This window comes from Anolis sagrei, chromosome 4 (assembly GCF_037176765.1).
Source record: "Anolis sagrei isolate rAnoSag1 chromosome 4, rAnoSag1.mat, whole genome shotgun sequence".
NCBI lineage: Eukaryota > Metazoa > Chordata > Lepidosauria > Squamata > Dactyloidae > Anolis > Anolis sagrei.
Window position 1 is genome coordinate 28,246,942 of NC_090024.1, and position 26,158 is coordinate 28,273,099.

Genomic DNA, 26,158 nt, shown 5'->3' on the forward strand with positions numbered 1-26,158 from the left:
AAAAATAAAACATAAAATATTTATGTCCAATGGAGGCCAGGGACCCTGGAAGTGTGGCGGCCCGAGGCACAGCGGGGAGGGCCTGCCTCCCTGGCCTGCTGCTCCCTACGTGGCTCCAGAGGCTCTGCCGGGGTCTGTGGAGGCCAGGGAAGCAGGCAGGCATACTCGGGATGGGATGGGAGACAGGTAAGGAAGCATGGGTAAGAGAATAATATATAAAATAAATAAAATAATGTATAAATCTTAAAATTAATATGGTGTCCCTATTTCGTGTATTTTCATTTATTGCAGGTGGTCCTGGAATTGAACCCCCATGATAAGTAAGGGAACACTGTACAGCAATTCCAAAATCTGAGACACTCTGATCCCAAGCACTTTAGATAAATGATAACCTTATTACTACTCTAATTGCTGACTATTGTTGCATTTCCAAAAATCAGAATCATAAGCAAAGGGGTGGGGGTGGGGTTGAGTGTTGCTATTATGTAGTAAGTCCTCCAGATTTCTGGGTTTTTGAGAAGAACAGTGTTGTCAAACTTGTGGTTCTCCAGGTGTTTTGAACTCCTGCTCCCAGAATTCTTGACCATTGGAAAAACTAGCTAGGGCTTCTGGAAGTTGGAGTTCACTGGTTAACGCCTTCCAAATCTGGCCTTATAGGCAGTTAGCAGCAGCCCTAGAGATTGCCAGTGTTTCCCTTTCACTATTTCCAAGGCTGTGTGAATGTGCATGTGGTGGCCTTCAGCTTCAGGAGTGGAAGAAGATTTGGAGGAGTGGTGGCACACCTGTGAAGTATCAAATCCACATATGCCAAACCTAGAGAAGCAGAGGGACAACTGTACTTCAGACACCATTGAGGTTTCCCTAAGCATATTGATACCTCCCTCACATGTATGAATGTTGTACTGTCTACGTAATAAACAGCACTCGTAGGATGTGTTAGCTGTTAGTATAAAATAAAGGATGCAAAAGAAACTGAAAACAAATCAACAACCGTGGGAAGTAGGCATCCACCTCTGCGGGGGCGTTCTGCATCATATGCGAGGCAATGCTATTTCTGTGAATGTGCCTACTGTGTGTGCAGTACATCTTTGTGTGCATAACTGAAATATATATATTCCCAGAACAATCTTTTAATTCTGCATGACATTTATATCAGATTAAAGGATTGTTCAAAACTCTCTCTCTCTCTCTCTCTTTATATATATAGATACAGCCCACAATTCTGTTCTAAAGGATGAGATGGCATAGAATGGGTCATGGCTGGAGCTTAAGCTATACTTTTAAAAATTAAATCTATAGATATTTTAATTCCATTTAAACATAACTTGCATGTTTTTACTGTACATAGGTTTTTGCATATTTCTAGTTCTTTTCCTCTTATACACTGCCTTAGGTTCCATACTGGGAATAAGAATGGTTATGAAACCAATACATAAATAAATGACCACAGTATAAATCAAGAAATAGAACACAACTCTTCATCAATGTGTATAACAGGATGGATCTTTATATATTTTATGACACTTCAGAGCTAACAAACAACTGCTTTCATGTCTCCAGGAAATCTAGCACAACACAATTTCTTTCCCTCACCACCACCCCACCTTTTTTGTTTGCCATCACAGACTTTCAAACCTTGAAGGTCAAGTCTAAAAGAGATGCTCAAGCCTGTAATTTCCCTGAGGTAGGCTGTCTTGGGGAAAAAAATACCAAAGTATACCTTGCATCAGTGTTAACCAAAAATAGCGGAGATGAGTGTAGCAATCAAGAACTTTCTAGCGATCAGTTTTGTGGTGATCACAGCCCAAAGAGATCTATTTAGATGTGCAGAAGTCATTCATTCTTATTTAACAACCATTTCTAGGATGCAGAGAAGCTGGTGAACCAAGGTATTTGCTTTTAGTTGTAAAATAATGTTTACACAGCATAAAGAAGAGCTTCTTAATAGGATGCACATGAAGCTTTACATTTAGGCTAAAATTAAGGGAATTATAAAAATAGGGAAGATTCAAACCAGGTGCATAAAAGCATCAAAAAGCTTGGGTACAGTTAAGCATTGGAAGTGGCTAGTTGTTAGCAAGTTTCTTCATATGAAAGTATAACCCTCATTTTTGCAGGTTTCATTTATCCACTTCCAACAAAATATGGTCTCTGTAGGCCAGTGGTTTTCAACCTGGGGTCCCCAGATATTTTTTGCCTACAACTCCCAGAAATCCCAGCCAGTTGAGCAGCTGTTAGGATTTCTGGGAGTTGAAGGCCAAAACATCTGTGGACCCCAGGTTGAGAACCACTGCTGTAGGCATTTCCAAAGTCTTCTACAGCAGTGGTTCTAAACCTATGGGTCCCCAGATTTTTTTGGCCTTCAACTCCCAGAAATTCTAACAGCTGGTAAACTGGCTGGGATTTCTGGGAGTTGTAGACCAAAACACCTGGGGACCCACAGGTTGAGAACCACTGTTCTACAGTATTCTTGGACCAGAGTATCTTCATTCAATAGGGGTCACTATTATCCACAGGTTTTCATACTCAAGAGCTCACTGTACTAAATTTTCTACACGTATTTTCTTCCTTATGAGGAAAAAGCTAAGTGAGAAGGCCAAACGAAGCTTGTATATTGATTAACACATATCACACACCCACATCATTATCACCTATCCAGGAGGGTAAATTGTCAATAGATGACAAGTTCCAAAGTATGAATTAGTCTTGAAATGGAGAGCTCACATTAGAGATTTCACCAAAATTCATCCCTTGCACATTCCAAGAAGGCAACTGGCCAAAAGTATGCTTAGCTGTGTACTGCAGCCAGGGGAGGAATGTAGTTTGTTTTTCTTGAACGGTCAGAAACCACTTAGCCCATCAAATAACCAAAAAAAAAAAAAGGGGGGGGGATAAAGCCATGTTCCCAAAGACAAAGTCTGGAGAAGAAAGGATTTTTTTTCATTCCTTTACAGCACTGCATCCTTGTTTAATGAGATTTGACATGCTGTCTCTTCGTTCAGAAACAATATAAGCAAGCAGAACACTGAAAATAACAAGTGAGTTTTGCACAGCAGAGAAATGAGTGGGTGAGAATCTTGGCTGAAATATTTTCTTGGGTTTTGTGAACATTAATAAAGTCTACACCCACAGATTTCATCCCTTTTACCCTTCCATGTCTTGCCTCACCAGCCTGTTTTCAAGTAGTAAAACTTTATCTTTTCTTTTTTTTAAAGGCTACATCTACATTGCAAATTAATGTTTTAATTAGATTGTTTATGTTATATTATATGTTATTATGTTTTAACTGTGTGTTAGTTGGTAAATTTGTTGTATGTTGGGCTTGGTCCCCATGTAAGCTGCCCCGAGTCCCTTCGGGGAGATGGTGGAGGGGGTATAAAAATAAAGTTATTATTATTATTATTATTATTATTATTATTATTATTATGAAGCTTGACACCACTTTAATTGCTCAATGTCATGACATTCTGGGATTTGTATTATGGTGACACATCAGCACTCTGGCAGGGAAGACTAAAGGCCATGTAGAACTACAACATAATAGAGAGGTCACAAACAAATTTTACCCAGATTAATCTCAATGAGCAATCAACATTGCCCCATGAAAGCTGCAGAATACTTGTCTATCTGAAAGCATATTCCCAATAGAACCCTTTGGCTACAGGCCAGCTAAACCTGCATCGGGCTAATTGTGGTGGATTTAAATCCCTGACAGCCTAATTGTTGGAAATTAGTTAATATCACACCAACATGGCCAGACTTTGTGCTGGCACTGGCCTGTTTTTCTCTGTTAGAGGGGTTTAATAACTAAGGTAATTGTGTGTGTGGATTACTAGAGTATTATTTATTTATTTATTTATTTACTTTGCTTATATACCGCTATATCTCAAGCCCGAAGGCGACTCACGGCGGTTCACAAACAGTAAAAACAGTAAGAGTAACTTATCTCTTCTTTTGCTCTAGTCATTTTCTTCTATTTTGATTTTTGTGCCAAGCAATTTTAGCTACCAAGAAATATTTTGAAATATGGACAATTACCAAAAGTTGTTTTAAAATCTCTCACAACTTTGCCCAATGAGGAGAAACATCTCAAAATGTCCAAGAATGAAATGAGCAAAGAGTTTGGATCCCTAATCCAGTTTTATGCCTCACCTAATCAGAAAAAGTGATATGAATAAAATACAACTTTTTCTGGGTTTCAGGTTTCATTCAAATGGGATAATAATCCAAAGACTCTGTTGGGATGCACACAACATGTACTTAGCTCACATATTATCGAACGGTAATGAATCAATCAAAAAATTGGTATGGTGCTAGAACATATGGAAGGTAAGAAGAAATACTATGGACAAATGAGTTAAAATCAACTAGAAGCATAATTCATGTAATGCTTCATAGTGTGATATAGCATTATATTTTGAAGCATATCAAGATATATTTTTCAGCTATCTTAGTAGGTTGACAAATGAAATGGGATTCTTCTAAGCACTGAAATGACAGCCACTGAGTTTACTTGCATAACCACATGATTTTGGGTTATGGCACTGACAAGAATTATGCAAACACTAACCTGTATCTGAGTTCAGACTTCTCAACAAATTTATTTGCCATGTTATAGTGCCAATGTTCATAGGAGAGGCTCAATTTTGCAGGCTGTTTAATTAACAGAGATTGATTTGTGTTCTCAGGACACAGAGACTTATTCAGCATAAATTGATTTGAGATAGGATAAGAAAATTGAATAATTTCAGTTTCTAATGAGTACCAGAGGCTATTTCAGATTCATTTAAGTATACTTTTGAACAAGTATGCAAAAGAAACAAATGGATATGTGTGTGTGTGTGTGTGAGAGAGAGAGAGAGAGAGAGAGAGAGAATGAATGAAGCTATTTTTCTCATGAGACTACTATTTTCTGCATGAAATCTGTTCTGATTTTAGAGAAGATGATAAATATGATGACAGCAATGACAACAATTATATTTAGCATTTATGCTGTACAGGATGTAAATTATTTGAAAGCTTTTAGAAAGTTGAAAGCATTTTACAACAGAGGTAAGCACATGAAGGACCAACCAAATTACTATATTGACTCGGTTATCATGTGCCATCTAATGTAATTGCACCTCAGATTTGAAGGTGCACCTGACCAAAAAAATGGCCTTGCCCTCAAGTGTAATGTGCCCAACAGTGCAGGCATAGTATAGGGAGGTAAACAACATGAATGAGGCCATTTAGGAAGCCATGCCCATCACAGGCGGGTTCACCAGTCTCGTGCAGTTCCCAATTGATCTCATTCACATGAGGACTTCAAAACCAGTGAATAGAAGGGGGGGGGGGATAGAAGGTCTCATGAATGAAGTCATTTGACAACCATGTGTTAATGAGCTTGGGAGGATTTAGGAGACCTTGAGGTCTGCCCGGGAGGCAGGATCCATGGCAAAGCAGCAGTAATTACTGAGTCACCTTTGGGCACTCATTTCCTTCTTCTAGTACCACGCAGCCCTGAAGCTCCTGTTACTGCTGAGAACTGCCTCTTTGCCCCCCCCCCCCCATCTCTCTATCTGGCCTCTGGGGCTCTGTGTCCCTCCGGGCACAATTTGTAATGCACCATTGAAACTAATGTACATCTCAATTTTGGTGATGTAATTTAGCAAATTGAGCATTAGACTTGAGTAAATATGGTAACTGACATTAAAAATCATTCATTTACATTCCTAATCAGTTAAAACAAGCTAAAATACATACATAGAATCATAGAATCAAAGAGTTGGAAGAGACCTCATGTGCCATCCAGTCCAACCCCCTGCCAAGAAACAGGAATGTTGCATTCAAATCACTCCTGACAGATGGCCATCCAGGCTCTGTTTAAAAGCTTCCAAAGAAGGAGCCTCCACCACACTCCGGGGCAGAGAGTTCCACTGCTGAATGGCTCTCACAGTCAGGAAGTTCTTCCTCGTGTTCAGATGGAATCTCCTCTCCTGTAGTTTGAAGCCATTGTTCCGCGTCCTAGTCTCCAAGGAAGCAGAAAACAAGCTTGCTCCCTCCTCCCTGTGGCTTCCTCTCACATATTTATACATGGCTATAAATATGTGAGAGGAAGCTACAGGGAGGAGGGAGCAATACATGCGGATGTGCTATGTGACGGTAATGAAGAAGGTAAAATTCTATGGAGAAGCAAGCAGAATTTCTGCACAGCCCTGGGAGCATCCCTAAAAAGAAAACTTCCTGAAAGTTCCATTCTAACTTCCAATACATATGGGATATAAAACATAACCTGATTCTGAAGAAAACAGAAGAGTACAGGGCAGAAGTAATACATGTGACCATATCTATGACCACTGTTAAATTCATAGCTTGGCGGAGCTTTGAACACATTAATGATAATCACAACAGAATACAAAGCCACACTAAGAAAAATAATTTTTCAGGGGACAGAAAGTTCCCAGAAATGAAGGGTTTATTCACACATTTATAGCTTTTTCCGGGTTTCTTTTCAATTGACCAGCAGCTAAAAAATATTTACAGAGAGGCCTCGTGTAGAAAATTCCCTGCTTCGTTCTACAATTCTGTCAGGTGATGGAAAGGCACATTTGTATGTGGAAAAGAATAGATACAAGTCTTTGCAATCATGGTCTGCAGGAAGATGCAAGGAAAGAACTCTTTAAATAATTGAGAATTTTTGTTTATATTTCTGGCATTGAGACAGAGGTATACTACAGCACACACAAGTATCCTGCCAGCTGTCTTACTGGCTATATATGAAAATCCATATATTGAGAAAACAATTCCATATTTTTTCTTACATAAGTATTACACCTGCCTACACTGATACTATGAAAACACTAGAAATTTTCTCCTGGTTATATGATCACTATTCATTTCTCTGCATGTTAATGGAACTAATTGGATGGGAAATTATTTTCTTTCATCAGGATAATGATATATCTTTAACTCTGAATCCCCGCTCATGCAAATCCTTGAGCACTCAAGAGAAAGGAGCACAAAACCACTTTCCTCCATGGCAACACTGATGCTACTGAGATTAATTGCTAAACTAGGCCATACCAATTCACACTTCCTTATAAATCGATGTTTCAGCCCATAGTCATTAAAACATAAGGCAGAAAGTAGAAAGGACACAAATTATCACCAACCTCTCTTTCCCAGTCAATTAGAATTGAATGCAAAGAAACACGCTCATGGAAAATAACATCCCAGTAGGCTTAATTTCTTTGTATATCCCAAGAATCAGAGATGGAGAGATAATCAAAGCAGCCCCAGGTAAGATGTCTCAAAGTACCTGGAGTGCAAATTTTCATAATTCATCTGGCTACAGTCACAGATGTAGAATATTATCTCAAATAGCAGGAATGACATCCTTTTTTATTCTTAAAAGGGATCTTTTTGCTTCTGAGGGTTTCATACAGTGAGAGGAGTGACACAGACTAAGGACCTCATCTCATGGACCTTGGGAAACACTGGGGATCATCTGTCTAGCAAAGGGAATTGTACTGTTAGATCACTAATTTTCCTGTTTCAAGTTCAAGTTTCAAGTTCCCATCACATATTTGTCTCTTCAAGTTATCACCCATTGTTGCCTGCATTCCGAATCATCACATGGGGAATCCTTTTCTTCACCCTCTTTGTGTTCCTTTTTGTTCAATCTGGGAAAACTTCAGTATCTGAAAACCAAGAGATGCCTTGTCCTTCCCAAACCCCTCCACACTAGAGGAGACTGACAACAATTTAAAATTGTCCTTCCCAAAGCTCCTTACTTTAAAGGAGTGTCACCACTTTAAAAATTCTTCTTTCCATGGGAAAATTGCCCTGCTCAAAGACCCTTATATTAAAGAAGACAGGACACAGTTTTAAAAACTCTTCTTTCAATAGGATCCCTTGCCTTCCCCAAAACCCTGGATATCAGAGTAGGAGATGTCTCCTCCCATGTCACTGTGTTAAAACACTCCTTCCTCTCTTCTCTTTGAATTCCTCCCCTTGAGTAGACCAGCAAAAATTTAACTCCACTTTCAACACTTCTTTTAATGAAATCTGCCCTCCACTTTTAACTCTCTTTTCAATTTGGTGGTTTCCCTCTAGAAGAGATCTGCACATTTAAAAAACATTTCTTTCATTTGGGCCCACACTGTCTTTAAACCACTTTAAAAAAGGATAATGGAGGGGCACTTCATAAAACAGAGTGTAACAGAGAAATCCACCATTTCCTATGGAGCCTAGATTACTATCCAGGAAAAAATGCATTGACAATAAAAGTGGTGAGGAATGCCCATTCTTTCACATCACTGAAATAATTCAACATGGGCGTGTCTGTCAGATCCCATCACATGTGTTTTCAGCATTAGCGGTGGTTCTAGGGAACACGAGGTGCTCAGAACACAATTACTCATCTGTGTTTTGAACTCCCCTCCTTTCATAAGGCTTCATCTCCATTTTAAGGATGAAGGGCAATGGATGCTGGCCAGAAGTAGGCAAATGTAATGTAATGGGTTCTGTGTCTTTTTGTTTTTGAAATGGAGATTAGGTGTTCTACAATGAGGAAAATGCTCCATGTGATGAGGTCACAGCCTGGATCCCAGTACAAACAGTGATGGGAACAGAGTTATATCATTCATGGTCCATTACATTTTTTTCTTTCTATGTAAACAAGCCCAAAGCAGTTATATAGGTAATTTTAATATGTTCAGGTGATGGAAGCCATTGAAACAGGGCCATTTCTTGAGCAGATGCCTCAATTTTAGGTTTAGAGCCTAAAGTAAGATAATATGCCAAGTACAAAGATCAGCAGTTCTGATAACAACTGTAAAAAAAAAAACTCTCACCTGGTAATGTCAATGGGAAGAATTTCTATTAAATACTACACAATATTACTTGCTTCTTTCCTTTCTTGTTGATCCATTCTTTCTCTGTGTTTCCAACAAATATTCTGCTCCTCCCCTGCCCTTATTCTCTCTTCCAATCTTCTTTCAGGATTGTACTTGCTTAATAAAGAGTGTACTTGCTTAATAAAGAGTGTGGCCCTGTGTTGTTGAACCACAGCTCCCAGTGTTCTTTAGCACTTCTTATGGGAGTTGCAGTTCAACAACTTTCTGCGGCACCATGTAATTCCCGCTCCTGGTTTAAGGGATAAAGAGGATTTATATTTGAATTGCAGAATAATAATTCTTCAATGTACTAGTGCTATTTTTAAGATTGCTCAATATAGCGATCGGAACTGATGAAAGCTTTTCAGATTTGAGATTCTCATCTCTGTTATTTGACAAGACATTGTGCTGTCCAAACAAGGAATGATAGGAGCAAGGGAAGCTTTGTCACATGGACAGACATGGGTTTTTTGTATGGAAAGAGGACTTCATCACATAAGGCTGGCAAAGCTAAACTTCAGCAGTATGACAGCACATTTCACTGGGGATTACTGCATAATGTTGCATCCAATCTGCTGCTTCTCATTAATGTAGTGCACCTTTTCTTAATATCGCAAATTTACTGCCTTCTGAAGTTATGGATATGATTCTCCTCTTCTCCACCACCCTCTCACTACTCCCAAGCAGGTTTTCTCCCCCTCCCCTCTTTTTATATTACTGCACAATTATGGTACATTTGTAAAAAGATTTTAAAAGGCTGGGTGGAACACAGGAAAAGAAGGTGAGGCTATGGAGGCAGGGCAGAAGAGAGAGCACGGAGACATGCAATAATGTAAGGGTTGTTTCCATTTCCTTAAGTAGCCCAATTGCAATGAGACAGCAGACTGGTATGATAAAGTCCTTAAACATTATGTTCTCACATGCTATGCTAGAAAGAATTTTGCTTTGGCGTGATATGTAACCTCATCATACCATTTGTTCCAAACTGAACTAGAAATCAGGTTGCACTCAAGAAAGGAATACATTTCTTAAAATTGCATTGCATCTCATTCATTTGTTGACATTGGGACACAGAAATCTGTATTGTGCATCAGTGCATACCCACCCAACTCAGCATCTAGGGTTCTACAGAGAGCAAGGTTTAATTAGCATAATTTGTCTGACGATGACCCAGCTAATGATGCTGCTAAAAAGGTCATTTGAAACCTTATTGTTCTGCAGATGGGTGTTTTGCCAAAGAAGATCAGGGAAATGAAAATGTCTCTTGCAACATGGCGATTGCAGGCCAGATGCCATTGAAAGAATACAGGACCTCATCACACTAAAGCATGGATTAACTTTAAATCCAGTTTCCGCCTCCTGCAGAATCCAGGGCTTGTAGTTTAGGGAAGGGGGTTTTAAACTGCCCAGCCAGACAGGTCCTGGGCCTCACTAAACTTTCACAGAATTCTGCAGGGTAATGTATAAGGCTTTTATGGCTGGAATCACAGTGTTTTAGTAGGTTTTCAGGCTATATGGCCATGTTCTAGAAGCATTCTCTCCTGATGTTTCACCTGCATCTATAGCAGTTATAGCGGTTAATTCGGTTAAACAAGCATTCGGTTAATCCGTTGTAACGAATTGTGATGACTAAGGATTGGTTATACACGGACGATGAATTTTGGATTACGATTCCAGTTATGAGATGCATAGGATTGTTATTGGTGGCCCAATAATTTGTACTGTATATGTGTTTTATGCTTTTAACTGAATATTGTTTTTTAAATGTTGTAAACCGCAATGAGTCGCCGATTTAGGCTGAGATATTAGCGGTATACAAGTGCATAAATAAATAAATAAATAAATAATAGCAGGCATCTTCTGAGGTTGTGAGGTCTGACATTTCTGCAGGTGAAATGTCAGGAGAGAATGCTTCTAGAACATGGCCGTACAGCCTGAAAAGCCTACAACAACTCAATTCTGCAGAGGGCAAAAACCAGATTTAAAGTGGATCCATGCTCTGAGGCTGACAGTATAAAATGGGAATGTTAAGAACTGCAAAGTCATAGAAGGTATGTAGTGTCTCTTTCAACGGTGTGTATCCTGGAATTAATCATCCCTTCCAACAGCGAACATACATGGTGACAGCCAAAGAGAGCAAGCCAGAATGAGATACATGAGAATCAAAAAGAAGGTATTATATGCTCAGTGGACCTCCAATGTCAGAAGTACAAAAACATTTTTAGAAAAGAATTAAATATCTCTCCTGTGATTTGATGTGAGAAAAAAAGGAATGGACAACTGAATGATTTCCAGACAGAAGACCAGGAAGAAAATTTATACACTGACATGTTTATTGTAAGTTCCATTTGTTTCCTTCAAATATAAAATACTATTTCTCAATAAGAGCTTTACGAACTCTCTCACACACAAGAAGCAATACAGAGCAGTGTGCGCAGACTAGCAAAAACAATATTTTTTGAAGCCACACTTTTCAAATCCTTCAAGGGAGCCAGAAATAAAAGGAATTCAGGAACACATCATGTGCCATCTACATTTTTCCCATCTGCATCTTCTGCAGCAAAACTCACAAATATCAGAAATACTGAAACATTTGTTGTGACATAAGCCATCCTAAGTTTCACATGTCACTGATTAAAATGCCATGCTCTGTTATTCTTGTTAAAGGAAACAACATCAAGAGCTACAGCTGAGGGAGAACACCTCTGCAGCCCTTTCACACCTGAGAATTCAATACATGCACAGCAGAACTGGCATTGCAGTGGCAGGCATGTCTCCTTATCAATATGCAGATCGATGCAAATGTACATCAATCCCTCTTGCACTGTCATAGTACTGTATTCAGCACAAGTCAAAACAAATGCAACACTAAACTAGCTTCTTCTTTTTTTTTTTTTTGCTGTAATCGTTACAAAAAGAGTTGGCAATAAAACAAACAATGCTTTATTAGACACCGGATTATTATAAAATATTTTTTAGCTGTGTGTTTTGAATACAGTTAGGGGATCCTACAGATATTCACATTTTTCCACTTTTGAGGAGGTCCTCTGTCCCTAATCTCTGCTCAAGATGGACACTCGTATTCTCCAAGTCCCTATTAAAAATAGTGCAGACCAGCAGCAAATAATATCTGAATATTACCAAATCTATGAACATTTCCATTATAAATGTGGAGGGATTATTGCATTCAGAAGGTCCCAGATTCATTCCCTGGCATCCCTAACCAAAAAGTGTAGACCACATAACAGGTGATTGGAAAGCCTGTCTGGAAGACCCTAGAACAGTGGTTTTCAACCTGTGGGTCCCCAGATGTTTTGGTTTTCAACTCCCAGAAATCCTAACTGCTAGTAAACTGGCTGGGATTTCTGGGAGCTGTAGGCCAAAACACCTGGGGATCCACAGGTTGAGAACCACTGCCCTAGAGAGCTTTTGTGAACTCAGAGTAGACAGCAGCTCAAATAGTCCGATGTTCTATAAGAGAGCTTTCTATGTTACTATGCCATGGAGTCAAGGATCAAATTGAGTACACTGCAGCTTTTCCCCTAAGCTTGAAGAGGTGGGAACCACACCTGAACATGTTTCCAAAGAAGCTGAGGGATTTAGTAGAAGGGGAAGGATATTATATTGGATTTAGTCCCATAAAGCCAACTTTGTCTCTTCCTGCAAGCACCAATTTGGTCTTATTTATTTTGAGTCTTCTAGAGTGGAACCACGTACTGACTCTTGCTCTCATTGTACAGTGCTTGCGATCTCCAATTATGTAAACTACAATTTTGAGGTTCTTCTTCTCCTTTAGTAAGAACCCTTCATTTACATTTTGCAAAGCAACTACTCTGGTTTTCCTGGAGGAGCCAGCTCCCAGCATGCAGAATTTAGGGAGCTTAGCTATCTCTTAATTAAAGCTTTTTGAAATAATGGAAGAAATTATTTTTAAACTACACTGATTTGAAACACTTCAGAACTAACTGGCAATGATCACATGGTCAAATTGCATAAATATCTTCCAACACCAGATGTGGTCTACTGACTTAAAAAATCCTTAACAACCATAAAATGGAAAGTTTCAGAATAATGGGATTGCGGTTAGTACCTTAGTTAAACGATTAGCTATCAGTTAGAGTCTCCCATATAAAATGAGATCCACTGTGATAAGTGTCCTGGGGAACTACTGAAGCTTTAAATGCAGAAATGGAAACTGTGGGGAAAGGCGGGATCAGACTAAATGTGGAATCTGGGTGCTGTTTTTATTACCCTCCCTGCTCCTATCTCCAAAGGAGGTTCACTGGGAAGTGGCTCAGTCAAAACAACACAAAGAAGACCTTGGAGACATACCTAGACAAAATCACAATCCAGTGAAGATAAAACTCAACTATGATTGCTCTGAACAGAGCAAGAGATAAAAATAATGCAATCTGTGGAAGAGTGGACTGAAGTTCTACCTTAGTTAGTGTTCCTAGGATTTATTTACTTTTTAAACAGAAATATTGGTACCAGAGGTAGAAATTATAAGAGAATGCAAGAAATCGGTTAGTGAACGTGTTAGCAGTTTAATGCAAAGCACGACAGCTGATTGGTTGGGCCATGCCCGGGGAGCTAGCTGAGCCTGGGAGTTTTGCCAACAGTTTCATATTTAAGCTTGAGCTGTGCACATGCTTGCAGAGAGAGAGAGAGAGAGAGAGAGAGAGAGAGAGAGAGACTCTTCTTGCTTCATGAGCTGCTGGAAGGAGATTTTCCACATGGACACCGAAAGACCAATTATACATCTCTCAAGGAACATTGGGTGAGTCGATGCAACTGATCTCATGATTGCAAATGTGTTGTGCTACATTACAAAAAGTAAACTTCTTGTTCTTTATTCATCATCTGTGTGGCGTATTTTCTTTATCTGCCAATACAGTGTGTGGATTGATAAAACATGAACTATGCGTGATTTTCATTATGCCAACAAAAATAACATGAGAAGAATAGACATAGGTTCTAGGCCTGGGTAACAACGGAAAAATTTGTTTCTAAAATCGATTTGTATTTGGGGTTTTTTTTTTGTTTCAATATTTAAAATAATTACAAAATTTTCCTTTTAAAAAGTTTGATATTTACGAAATTTCGTAAATGGTAAAAAATTAACGAATCGATTTCCGAAACAATAACGAATCGATTCGTTAATGGCGGACGCAACCACGAAATACGCTAAAAAACCTCCAAAACCTTCTGAAGCTTCCCTCTCCCTCTGTTGTTGACTGTTGGTGTGATATTATAATTTTTTTTCACTAATTAAACCATAAAACTGGCCCAGACATGCGGAAATAATAACGAAACTACCTCAAAACAATAACGAAACGAATACAATATCGAAATACGAAGCATTTACAAAATGTTTTTGAAAATTCGTTTTTTTAAATAATTGCTCCAGAATGGTTCGTTATCGTTTTGTAATTGAAAAAATTAACGAATTATTAACGAATTACGAATTAACGAAACGAAACCGCCCAGCCCTAATAGGTTCCTACTCCACAACAGAAGAGGAAGTGTTCAGCATGTTTCAGCAAACTTTTTATTCAAAAGTTAAATTATGTTCATGTGATGTGAAATGACCAGGTCAGGAAAGCCTTGAATCTTCCACAGATCACCTGAAAACTAAATCTCAAATGCACCCTGAGATTATTATTTTATTTTTTTCAACACCCTCTACTTTTCTTAGGATTTTTATTTTGGTGGCAACACTTGTAGTTCTGAGGTTTTTCAACGTATTAGGGAACTGGTGAGGTAACTATCTCTTCTTTTTGCATTGCTCTTCACACATATTCAGTAAATGATTCCAGAGTTACCTGTCTATCTTGCTTGCTGTACATAGCACACAAGGTACAGTACCATCACCTAAAGCAGAATCCCATTCTTACCAAGGTCAAGTTTTATTGCTTTTCCTACTCCATACACACTCTTGCAATCCGAGTCTGTAAGTCTTTCTCCAGCATGCCATTCACCATTCTTCTCCATGCAAATGCTGGAGAAAAAAACCCTTCCGGCTAGAAAGACAAGAAAAGGCAGAAGAGTCTATGCTGTAAAAGGGATTTATAAAAAGAAACTTCTTTGTCACAGACTTTGTTAATTGGCCTGTCTACAAAACTCTGTTGCATAACTTGGTTTGAAAGCTCTGACCTGAAATATCTCTAAGACATTATAACTATGAACAGAATATCATTAAAAAACCCTAAAGATTATATCTCAGAATTAAGTTTTGGAAGCAAAAATTAACTGGTACCACCCAACATTGTCCTGGTTATTTCTGGAGCAGTTGGACTTATGTAAGTTTATCTTCAGCTGTCTTCTTAAAAGGTTGATGAGACAAAAAGCCAATTTGGTCATTGATTGTCTGTAGCCGAAACAAATTATCGGTATTGCTACATAACCTCAGTTTATCTGAGGTTATTCATCAGCGCTGCAATTCTTTCTAATGGTAATGTTTAATACCAAGAGTCACTGAACACAATCACAACAGTAGGAGCAGATGCACATTTCTAGGTCCTGCAGGCTGATATTAGAACAGTGAACAGGGTTGGAGCCTTCTCTCTCCCATCCTACCATTGAGGGAGCTCTATGCACGTATTTGTGTGTTGGAGGAACTTGAAGTAAAGGCAAAGATGTTTCTGTTGCAACCAACTAAAATCAAAGAATTATGAGTCATATGGCCTTCAATGAATCATGCTTATGACTCCTATAACACTTTACTGTTTTCATTCATGTATGCTTTATAACATTTGCGACCTTATCACACGCCAGCAAGTTTGGTGAAATGGCAGATGCAAGAGGTGACTCTGTCACCCTGTGTGCAGCTTCTGTGCACAAGGGGGAAGTGTCGCCTAACCAGGGCAAAAGCTGGAGCCGGCACAACACGGGAAAGCTCCTATATCTGGGTGGAAGCATCCAAGGAAAGTTGATGGATGCTTCCACCCTGGTTGGGGGCAGGTCACCTGACATTTTGTGATGGCTGATGTGGGGTTCCGTCTCTGTACAATCACACCATTTTGTAATTGTCTGTGTGAGAGAGACACAATCTTACATGTGCAACTCGCCAGTGTTTCCTTACCCTTTCTTCCAACAACTTTCTTGTTTTGCAAAAGTAGTTAAGTAGGGAACAAGACAACTGAAAGCTTCTAGTGGCCACACGTATATAAGTGATATACAATTACTGCAAATTCTTTCATTTAATTTGGTGTACCTAATTTTACATTGTAAATTTTGCAGATTAGGGACCAGGACTCTAGTATTCTTTAAGCAACCTGCATAATGATGGTGCAGTCATCAACCGCAACCATCAAGGGTGGATATAGGTTTCTTTTCTTTTTCAGAAACCATATTGGTTGCAATTTTATTCTTTTCTTTAAAAAAAGTTCAATGCTGTGAATTCTCAAGAAACTCTAAGAAGATGATTTGTATTAGTATGAGAATGTATATGGCAAAAGAATAATCGAAATGTCTGCTGATCTAAATATAAAATTATTGAACTTAGTTAAGGCATTTGGGCATCCAACAGCTTTAAAAGCTTCCAGAACAGAAATGGCATAATCATTTGGAGCAATATCAACATTCCTCTGAACATAATTTCACTAAAAGGATTCTGTCTTCAATTCTCTGTCCTTAAATTGGCAGGATATGGATCTGATGCAGCCAAATACATATACTGGAGCATAATGATATATGCAGTACTTTTTGACTTATTGTGTTTTGACTTCTTGGATTCAGAGTGTGACGCAAAGAAGATTAAAATTCATTAAAGAATGTCAACCTCTTTACTTCACTGATCATGTGTCAAAACAAAACATTTTTGTGAAATCTTCTCTCTGCAGCACCACCCTGGTTCAAATACACATTTACGTAGAAATTAATTTGCACTGAATGGAACAGGGTTTAGGATGAAGCTGCATTCAACACATGTGCTTAAAATGGTCACTCTCGCTGAGAAGATAGTACAGCAATATTGACTTCAGTAGCCTGATTCAGTTTCCTGTCCAAAAATCCATCTCTTAATGTATTCTTCTGAATCAGGATATATATATTTTAGCATATAGGGATAGATAAGTGGATTACCTCAAACAGTGGTGCCTCCAACCATGACAAAGAGGCATGGCAAATTTAAAAAATGGGATCTGGGGGATTCAAAGGCCCGAAATAGATTTGAGAGCCACTTGTGATCCATAAGCTATACTTTGCCCACTGCTGGGGTAAAACTCATGTCATAAAAACAGTGTCCAATACTGCAGCTGTTGGGTAAAATGTAACGTCCCAAAAAGATACTTCCCATTCCTGGTGAATAGCAGGTTAGGTAGATTTTGAAAGGCTGGGTCCATTTAACCAGATTTCTACAAACAGTTGTCACATAAATAATTCCCATCACACTCTGGACCCTTGCCTGTCTCAAGTCTGTAACAGCACAAGAACCCTTTTCCCAGTCTCATGTTTTGGCCAAGAAATCTCATGGAATAGGATGCTGCAAACCTGGCTAAGGTATGGCACACTTGTAGAGAAGATATGCTATTATTGCTGTGATTCTCATAATTTAAGGACTTCATCAGCCAGTTTTCCTCCTCCTTTCCTACACACTTCAGAGATGGTTCAAAACGCTCTCCCACAGAGCCCATCAAATGACTCAGGGCTGCTTCCACTGGTTCCTCATCTCCCAAATGTAGTACTCCCCACAGCATGTAGAATTCATACACTGGATACAAAATGACTCCACTCCATTGCATGCATGTAGAAATGCCTAAAAACAGGTATCTGTCTGTGGGATTGGAAGTGGTGGATTTCTTCATTAGACTCCTTTTATGAAGTATCCCTCCATGATCCTTTTGTGGATTAGTGCTTTAAAGACAGTGTGGGTCCCATTGAAAGAAGTGTTTTAAAAAGGGTGCTTGTCTTCTCTGGAATAAGGGGCTTGAGAGGCAAAGGATCTCATAGAAGTGGTATCTAAAGAATGATGCCTTGTGTCTCCTCCCAGTGGATGGTTGAGCTAGAAGCAGGAGGAAGCGATCCTGTATGATAGGAGAAAGTAAATTCTCCATCCATGAAATGCCATACAAAGATGACAATTTGCCCTGCAAAGAAAACAATCTTACACCCCCACCCCATTCTCTGCCCTTGTGGGATGAAGCCCTAAGAAGGATATTGACAAGCTATAACATGTAAGTTATCGGGAAACAAAGCCTTATGAGAAATGTCTTAGGAACTTTAAAACCTTTTGCTGGAGAAGAGAAAAATAGGAACTCATATGAGTGTTCTTTAAATATTTCAAGGAATGTAATGCACACGAGGGAACGCCTCTGTTTTCTGATGGTCCAAGACAGAACATCAACCAATGGATTCAAAATACAAGAAAAACTTTCCACCTAAACATCAAGTAAAATGTTGAAGATAAAAGCTGTTCAATAATGAAATAGACTGAGAGAATGGTGGGCTTTTCATCTTTTGACGTCTTTCAGAGATTAGATGGTCATCTTTCAGGAGTACTTTGGTTGTGTATTACTGCATGACAGGTGGACAGGACTAAATGGTGCTTGTGGTCCCTTCTATCTGTATGATTCTATTGGGGGGGGGGGGGAGTTAATATTTGTGTATGTTTAAAATCCAAATGTATTGCAAAGAGCCATAAATGTTTCTGAATGCATTTCTTAATATTTCAGAACAACTTGTGGTGTCATAGTAGGTCTGAAACGTAGTCCTCCAATATTCATGTCTGATTCAGTTTCAACAGCATTACACTGGCCTGCCTCTAAGTGGTGGGTGGAATAATAATTCAGACTTGACAAATAGATGGTCTTTGCAGGCATGTTGAGAATAGCAATCACGGCCATGCATTTTTCAATAGACAACTATGCCCCCCACCCCCGACAATGTTCCCATCAAACATTACATACTGTCTATCCTAGATGAACAAACAGAACTCTAAATTTCCACCAGATGTCAAAAATTTGGCCTGACTGAAGTAATAAGACATTGTTGTCTGAAGGCAACAACATGAAAAATGGAATATATATTATATATATGGTGGGAAGCTGATATAAGCACCACAGTCACAGATTCATTACTGCAAAACTTTACTACAAAGAAATAATAGATGCAGTGCCATGATTTAACAAGTGTGATTGGCGGCCTTGAGTCCCTTAATGGGAGAAAGATGGGAGAAAGGTGCTTTTAACTCTGTTTGCTTTAAATTTGGAAGCTACATTGAGATCTACTATTGGAAAAGAGGAAGAACATACATTAATTAAGAGCAACAACAACAATGTAGAATTCTCAACTTTTTATGTCAACACTAAATTAACTTGGGCTTCATGCACACTGCCGTATGATGATGTTTGAAACTGCTTTATATGGTCAGTGTAAACTCATATACTGCAGTTCAGTGGCAGTGTAGACAAGGCCCAAGTTATTGTGAGTTATTCAGCTTTATTTCCATGCACTCTGAGTTTTATTACTAATTACTGAAACAAAAAGTGGGTGCTAGAAACAATATCATATGAAAGCTGACTGGCACAACCTGGGGATCACAACCAGATACAGTGAAGACATCTGCCCTTGAGCTATGCTACTCTGCTGCTGAGTACACATGCCCAGTGTGGAACACATCTCACCACACTAAAACAGTGGATGTGGCTCTTAATGAGACATGCCATATTATCACAGGGTGTCCGCGCCCTACACCACTGGAGAAATTACACTGCTTAGCCAGTATTGCACCTCCTGACAACCGCCGGGAAGTTGCAGACAATAGTGAAAGGACCAAGGCAGAGACATCTCCAGCTCATCCCTTGTTTGGGTATCAGCCAGCACGTCAACGACTTAAATCAAGAAATAGTTTTCTTAGATCTACAGAGATACTCGCCGGAACACCTCAGCAAGCAAGAGTTCAAAAGTGGCAGGCTCAAACCCAGCACCTCAATCTGTGGGTGATACCAGATGAGAGACTCCCTCCTGGGCACACAGAAGACTGGGCGACTTGGAAGGCACTGAACAGACTGCGCTCTGGCACCACAAGATGCAGAGCCAACCTTCAGAAATGGGGCTACAAAGTTGAATCCACGACATGCGAGTGTGGAGAAGAGCAAACCACTGACCAGCTGCTGCAATGCAACCTGAGCCCTGCCACATGCATGATGGAGGACCTTCTTGCGGCAACACCAGAGGCACTCCAAGTGGCCAGATACTGGTCAAAGGACATTTAATCAGCTACCAAGTTTGCAAAATTTGTGTTTTTTTATCTGTTTGTTTGTTTGTTTTGTTAGAAATGTAATACAATGTTCTGGTTGCGGATGACTTGATAAATAATACTGAAACATGTAAGAATATAGTCGTATGTAACTAAGTAAATGTCCACATTAAATGCCAAAATAAATAAATCAGAATAAAACAAGGCTTTTTCAGAACCAATTACTGCAGCATTTTAAAGCATCAAACATTTGTTTTGAAAAGCCTGTTAAGAGGGGAAAAACAAATGTTGCAATGAGGGAAAAAACACTACATAAAGTTTACATAGAAATTAGGCAGGTTGTTGACAGAATTAACAATTTGGACTACCAGCTCTTTTTTCCCCCGGCAACAGTGCAATGCTTTCATATAAAATAATCAAATTAATTGCCTCCTTGAGTAAGAGCAGGACTTGCTTATCTTGTGCTGCCACCTTCTGGCCAACTGTGGAAATCTGGGTCGAGGGAATAAATGACACATGTTTTTGTTATAGGGACATAGGAAGTCAATGCCATCTAGCACCAGACAGATGTTGCAATGTTCTTTTTATTTTTTTTTTGTTTCTGATGGTGTTACAGCAATCAAATTAACACAAGAAAATCAGTTCTTAGTCACTGATTAGATTTGAGACTTTATGCCTCCATGAAATCACCTCAGCTATCAAAAGCGGGGATTAATCCAAATGCCTCTGTATTTAGGACTGAATGCAGACACCTGTTCAGGGCTATATTAAACATTTGCTGCCTTAGGCCTCTCAATTAAAATGTGGCGGCAAGCAGCTGGGTACAGCTTCTCAACTGATATCCTCTTTCAGGAACCAAATTTGGGGCCATGGCTGGTCCAAGATGTGTTCCTGCCTTGAGCAGGGAAGAAAATGGGCCCAAAATGCATAATTCAAACCATGATTGGTTTTAGGCACATGAACACTTTCTCAAGGATTCAGAACCTGTAAGAGAATATTAAATCCCATAGTAAATGTTTCATTTCCTTGAGCTGCAGCCCAAATCTACTGCCTGATCGCAACTGTCTCAGTTTAAAGCACTGGATAGGATGGGGGAGGCAGCTGAACCCTTTTTTCTAATGCTCATGTATTGCATGGGAAGAACTGACCCCCCCCCCCACATACACACCTGTTCCTTTAGAGCAGGGGTCCTCAAACTAAGGCCCGGGGGCCGGATGCGGCCCTCCAAGGTCATTTACCCGGCCCTCACTCAGGGTCAACCTAAGTCTGAAACGACTTGAAAGCACACAACAACAACAACAATCCTATCTCATCAGCCAAAAGCAGGCCCACATTTCCCATTGAAATACTAATAAGTTTATATTTGTGTTAGCATTGTTCCTCATTTTAGTTATTGCATTGTTTTAAACTGTTTTTTACACTACAAATAAGATATATGCTGCGTGCACAGGAATTCATGTTTTATTTTTCAAATTATAATCCGGCCCTCCAACAGTTTGAGGGACTGTGACCTGGCCCTCTGGTTAAAAAGTTTGTGGACCCCTGCTTTAGAGCAGTAGTTCCCAACCTTTTTTTTGTTTGTTTTGACCAGGGACCCCTTTGGCAAGGGACATGCTCCAACATTAGTACCAAAAGGGTTACAAATCAGTTTTTGGCTAATTTTAGATTCAGTTTGGTTATTTGGGGTGTCGATTCAGAAAACTGCATTGGATAGACCACATCCACTGTAGTTTCTGATGCAGAACATATGCCACCCAGTAGTTGCCATCTGCTCGCCCACAGAAAACCATATTTAATAAGCTTCGGCACTATAAGAGGGTTTTGTGAGACCACTTGCTCTCATTGCAACAGTATAGTAATAGTGAGGCCCTGGACCATATGTTAGCACTTGCGGACCACTGGTGGTTCACAGACCACAGGTTGGGAACCACTACTTTGGAATGAGGAACAGCTACAACAAAATGGGGTCAACGTCATCTTAGTTCTGTTGCTTTGCTGAAGTTGGTAAATTCTACAGACTTTTTGTTTTTACTTTTCAGATGGCCCAGAGATAATTACAGATGGCTGAGTGCACTTTCTCATTTTGCCTTCATAGAAACAGGGAGGAATTTGTTGAAATAATCTGTTAAGAAAGCACAGTCAGTTGGAGTTAAGGGTGTAGGACCCCTGAAAAAATGTAAATATTATGAATTAGAGGTGTGTGTGGGGTGCTTTTTTATGTGAGAGAATACTTCTTTAGGAACCACAGAAGCACAGAATTATAGATTGGAAGAGAACACATGGGCAGTCTTGTTGAACCCCTTGTCATGCTTGGAAAAGCACAATCAAAGCCCCAAATGAATGGCTCCTAGCATGACTCTACCATCAGTTTCTACACGGGAAGACCTAGATGTTCCTAGAGATAAAACATCTCTAAGAATCTCTAGGCCCTCCAGCAAGGCTCTATAGTCAACTTTGGGGGGGACACTGACCACAGAGCAGGCCTGCACAGCCTGCAACCCTCAAGGTGTTTGAGCCTCAAACTGCCAGATAACCAGGTTATCTAATGATCAGGAACTCTGGGACCTGTAGTTGAAAACACCTGGAAGGTCACAGTTTGTGCAGACCTGCCAGAGAGAATCTAGAAATTCCTAGAGAGAAAATGTCAATCACACTGATAAATAATCAAATCCACTAAAGTCAAACCTGCAATTGTCCAGTTACATGACAGAGATTCCCTGCAATTTCTGTAAATTTGCCATTTTCTTTCCAGCCAGATTAATTTGTATGTCTTTCAGTGGGCAGTGATATTATTAGTCCTTCAGATGTGAAAAGCAGTCGACCTTCCTTCTGTTTCTCTGACATTAAAAAAGAGAAGTTTGACTACAATGGCGTGCTGTTCAGACTTGGCACTGTGCTTTGCCAAAAAGCATCAGGTTCTGCTTCCTGAAATGGAGATAAACAGGTGGTGTTGGAATGCAGGGATTACTGGAGCTTTATAAAGCACACAAGCAAAAAAAAAACAAAACTTCATATTGGGAAGCACCATCTGCTTCAAAATACTTAGATTTGTTTCCATGCATTTCCCCCCAAGTGCTCAAAACTCAAAACCAATGATGACTGTCAGATCTCATGTCATGAGGTATCCCAAGACAGTCATTGCCCCATCAGAACTGAAACCACCATCTGCCACAAGTTAAAACTAAACTGTTGTGATTTGGGACTACACTAAATCCTTAGATTCTAAAACAATCTGTTATTATCTTCATATCTATGAGCTATTATTGTTGCAACAAATCCCTCCTCTGTCACCAACGCTGCTATTATTGACATCTGAACCCAATATCCCAAATGAAGGTGTGGCAACATGACAGATTAGCATCACAGGGAGCAGTGGATAAAGGTGGGAGCAGAGTTTAGGGATAGCAAAGATGCTGAGATGGCCAGGAGCTCTTTGGAGCTCAATGGATGCTCTGACAGTGACAAAAAAAACCCCAACAAAGATACGGGTGGTCATCCAGTGGGACTAAACTGGGTTTGGCCCCACTGGACAGTTGGGACTCTATCCTGCTACCACAGAGGGATGGATAAGGGTGATGTAGTCACCCCTAGGGCCAGTTCAGGTATTCTCACTCCAGATCAACCCCACATTAAGTGGCACATGTAGATGGGCTCTAAGAAAACTCTATTAAGTCACGGGGTTGCTATAAGTTGACAAACATCTTGAAGGCACATACACACAGAGATAGAAGTATGGGTGAGTTTTATTAGAAGAGAATAAAGGTCATTTATAATTTCTGTTTCATACAATAGCTATAATTGTTTGAATTAAACATCTTTCAGTAGGAGCTCTCAGTGAATGCAGTCAAGGTCAGCCAATGAAGCTGAATGGAAGTGGGTTCAGGAGCAACAAAAGAAACCTTGCTTTCATGCTAACACAGAATTCAATTTTGTACATTTTATAACTGTTAGGTTTGATGAGTTATAAAATGAGCTACGATAATTTTGATAGAGAGGATATCTATATTCAGAGGCTGGCAACACTGCATTTAAGGCTGCAACTTCCAGAATACTACATCCAACCTGGTTATTATGACCTGGAATCAAAAAAGCACAGATGTATTATACTTTCAACTTTGTGATTCTAAGTATATGATAAAGGATAAGGAAAAAAACACAAACTTATGGTGCACTGTTAGAAATGTTGCAATATTTTCTTGTGGGTCTCATGGAGAAAGCCCTGTATCAGATTGTCTTGAGTTTTGTGCCACACACATGCCGGATTACGGGCACGGGAAATAGGAAGAAGAACCTTACTATCCATAGTTATAGCTGCTATGGATGGCTTGTGCTGAGCTGCAGACTTTGAAATGATGAGCCAGAGATAATGTTTTGTGAAAAGGTGTTCCTTCTGACTCTAAAGATAGTTTTGATTGCTTACAGTGGACTGGAAATGACAGAATGCACCAATTTCTTCCCCCTTTCAGCCTATGAAAGGTACAACACAGAGAGGAAAACATATATTGAAAGTACAGTGGCAATTTCCCATTCATTCTTCCTTACTGAATAGGAGGATGCTCTAAAAATCTTATCTTCTAAGTGCACAGTTCTGCCTTAGAGTGGAAGAAAAAGAGCCACATGTAGATAGGAAGGAGGAATATGAAAAAGGATGAGCAACAATGCCCCCTCCAACAAAACCCAGGGAATTGTGAAAGCTGTTGCCATAGGACTGGACAAAGCTGGGCAGTTGTCCAAGCCCTTAGATGTTGACAGATCCCTATTCCATACTGTGCCAAGGACTAATCCAGACTCTCCACTGTTCCCCAGCTGAATTGCAATTCATTCTACAGGCATTTACTGCAACAGACTTGAAATTAATAACAGAAAAAAGAACACAGAATGACAGAGTCAGAATAGGCCATGTGGGTCATCTAGTCCAACCCTCTGCCATGCGGGAATATATAATGAAAGTAGTTCCAAGAGATGGCCATTCATACTTTCTCTATAAAATTAAGTAAATTAAGAACATAGAAAGCTGTGATATACTGAGTCAGAGCATTAGTCCATTTAGTGCTGTTGATTGAGACCTGCTAGAAAATGAATCCAAAATTTATTTTCCAGCAGAGCTACGCCCCTTGCTAAGGATTGGTTACCCGAATTGTACTCTAAGAGCTAAGAAAACCACAATATCTTTGGATGCTGCCAACAGTATTAATATTCATTACTTAATATTGTCATCTATATATGCTATTAGAAGAGTACATTTGATGAATAAAATATATTTTGAAGTATTCCCATGATCCATCTTAATCTCATGACAGCACATCTAATGGCAGCCCTTTTTTTCTTTGGTGTAGTTAGAAGCAGACAAAGTCTGGGGAAGAGATGGGAACTGTGTGGGCCTCCAGAACTTGTTGGACTGCAGCTACCAGAACCCTTCATCATAGGCTAGGCTAGATCAGGATAGGAGTTGTAGTCCAAACAAATTGAAATATTTCACAATTCCTTCCCCTAATTTAAGAGTTGGGTTTTGAAAATAAGGTCTGAAGAGAAAGGAATCCTACAATAACTTCCCATGGAAGACTCAGAAGACTTCACTAATAAATGCAGAAATCAGTTCTCAAAATTGTCACCAACAGCGTTCAGTTTGGTTTTGCTTTGAACCACTGACAGAGTATTATATAATGAACCAAAAGTGACCCTGCAAATTCACGTCACTCTGAGAAAGCTACAAGGGCATCAAATTCTAGGCATAGGAAGATTTCATTATAATGGTCAAGTAAGCTGATTGTTAATTATAGAATGCTTCTTTCCCTAAACTATACAGCATCCCCATGGCAACTTTCAATCTCAGTTGAAGAATTAGTATGACTTTCTCAAGCACCATTCCACTAAAATTAAAAACTAATATTACCCATAACCTGAGTTTATAGAAGGCAGAAACTTGTAAGCATTGTTCATTTCCCATCAAGATGAATAAGAACAAAACATGCATTTGATTTTTTTTAACAATTTACTATCAGTCTATACTTCTATAAACAACATATTTCCAGTTATTGCGATGTTAATCGGTAACATCTCATTCTTGCTTAGGATTAAA

The 26,158-nt window shown here is 39.4% G+C and overlaps 1 protein-coding gene across 2 annotated transcripts in view; it reads right to left on the reverse strand.

The window, feature by feature from the left end:
• OXR1 (oxidation resistance 1) overlaps window positions 1-26,158 on the reverse strand; it is a 279,731-nt gene that overhangs the window by 155,848 nt on the left and 97,725 nt on the right. The gene's annotated exons all lie outside the window — the stretch shown is intronic.